The sequence below is a fragment of the Schistocerca gregaria genome, chromosome 1 (genome assembly GCF_023897955.1).
Source record: "Schistocerca gregaria isolate iqSchGreg1 chromosome 1, iqSchGreg1.2, whole genome shotgun sequence".
In the NCBI taxonomy this organism is placed as follows: Eukaryota; Metazoa; Arthropoda; class Insecta; order Orthoptera; family Acrididae; genus Schistocerca; species Schistocerca gregaria.
The window spans coordinates 928341394-928343431 of record NC_064920.1 but is presented as its reverse complement, the minus strand read 5'-3'; the positions used below and the strand labels follow the sequence as shown (position 1 = coordinate 928343431).

The window sequence follows — 2038 nt, the reverse complement described above, 5'->3', positions numbered from 1 at the left end:
AGCTGGTCACTGTGCTGGGACCTGGGCACCCGAGAACCCTCGGTAGTTTGGTTCCTCCATCGCCATCGCCTCGAAGGGAGGGCCGGATCTGCGGGTGCTGCAGCCCGGACGGCCCACAAAGGCCGCTATTCATAGCGGCAGCGGCGGCGGCGGCGGCGGCGGCGGCGGCTGTAGGGGCACGAGGGTCCACCCAGCCCCGCCCGTCCGCCCGCCGTGTCTTCGCGAGACGCCGCTTCCGGTCGAGGCAGATGTCCTGCGAAGACAGGCGCCGGTCGCGGATTCACCGCCAGCGGCTCGAGTGGAGGGGTACGTGAGATGGTCTCCGCGCACGGGACAGAATTTCTGACAGCTCAAAGCGCGGACGAAAATATCTGCGTCGCCACACGAGCACTCTGTCCCACGCACCATTCAGGTCACGGACAAAGATAAGCGAAAGGCCGCTGCAGTTTTTCGAGGAGCATTGTATACCTAAAAAGGAAGAAGATCTTAGTAGTTTGATGAACCTCTATATACTGCGCAAGCACTTTGTACCACAGTGAAAGGTAACCCTATTGGGGACTATGATTGAGAATGCTGGCATAATTTTAGTGTTTCTCACCACATTTATTTTTCCAAAAGGAAAAGAAAGAGACGTAAAATATATTAAGCAAGTTACTGATTGAATACCGAAAAAAACTAACAGGTGAAACTTCCTGGCAGATTAAAACTGTGTGCCGGACCGAGACTCGAACTCGGGACCTTTGCCTTTTTCGGGCAAGTGCTCTACCAACTGAGCCACCCAAGCATGACTGAGGCCCCGCCCTCACCGGTTTACCTCTGCCAGTACCTCGTGTCCTACCTTCCAAACTTCACAGAAGCTCCCCTGCGAGGGTTCACAAGAGCGCTTCTGTATAGTTTGGAAGGTAGGAGACGAGGTACTGGCAGAAGTAAAGTTGTGAGGACGGGGCGTGAGTCGTGCTTGGGTAGCTCAGTTGGTAAAGCCCCTCCCCGCGAAGGGCAAAGGTCCCGAGTTCGAGTCTCTGTCCGGCACACACTTTTAGTAGGCAAGGAAGTTTTATATCAGCGCACGCTCCGCTGCAGAGTGAAAATCTCATTCTGGAAACATCCCCTAGGCTGTGGCTAAACCATGTCTCCGCAATATCCTTTCTTTCAGGAGAGCTAGTTCTGCAAGGTTCGCAGGAGAGCTTCTGTAAAGTTTGGAAGATAGGAGACGAGGTGCTGGTAGAAGTAGAGCTGTGGGGAAGGGGCGTGAGTCGTGCATGGGTAGCACTGTTGGTAGAACACTTGCCCGCGAAAGGCAGAGGTCTCGAGTTCGAGTCTTGGTCTGGCACACAGTTTTAATCTGCCAGGAAGTTTCATATCAGCGCACACTCTGCTGCAGAGTGAAAATCTCATTCTGGCGACTAACGGGTGGTTTAAGACTACACAGGACAAGGATCCTGGGTGACAGAGACAGATTAACTACTAGAGTGAGTCTAGTTATCTGGCCCTAAAAATGTGGATAATGCAATCTGGAGTGATATGACTTTGACTGATAAAATCTACTGTAGTTTCTCTACGGAGGTGCAGCTGAGAGCAAGTGGCGATTGAGATCTGTACACCCTGACAATGCCGGAGCGGCAGTATATTACACTGTTTGCTTCGTGCTTCGATGTAACTTGCAGTGCAGGGGTCTCCACTAGGGTTACCTTTCTTTGTGGCCTCCCATTATAGGATCTCGGACTGATGGCACCTTCTGCGACCTACAGATTGCGTTTCCAAGCGTAGTCATTCAATTTGACGTCTCTTCCACTGAATTTTGAATTGATGGCACCTACTGTGACCATCAGATCACGTTACCTATCGTAGTTATTCAGTTTGACGCCCATTGCACAGAACTTTATGAATTGATGGCACCTTCGGAGACCGTCAAATCGTAGTTAGCGTTGCGTAGTGAAGTTTCTGTTCCCCATGTTTAATGTGGAGCGCTGGGGAGAGCAGATTCGCGTTGTTGGCGGCTAGACATAGTACTAATAGTAAATTATTGTATGTAGGTATT

General features: G+C 51.3%; 1 non-coding gene across 1 annotated transcript; it reads right to left on the bottom strand.

Annotated features, from left to right (window-relative positions):
* Positions 1-710: 710 nt before the first annotated feature.
* Positions 711-785, bottom strand: Trnaf-aaa (transfer RNA phenylalanine (anticodon AAA)). The gene has a single exon. It is a non-coding gene; the product is annotated as a tRNA-Phe (tRNA).
* Positions 786-2038: the final 1253 nt, after the last annotated feature.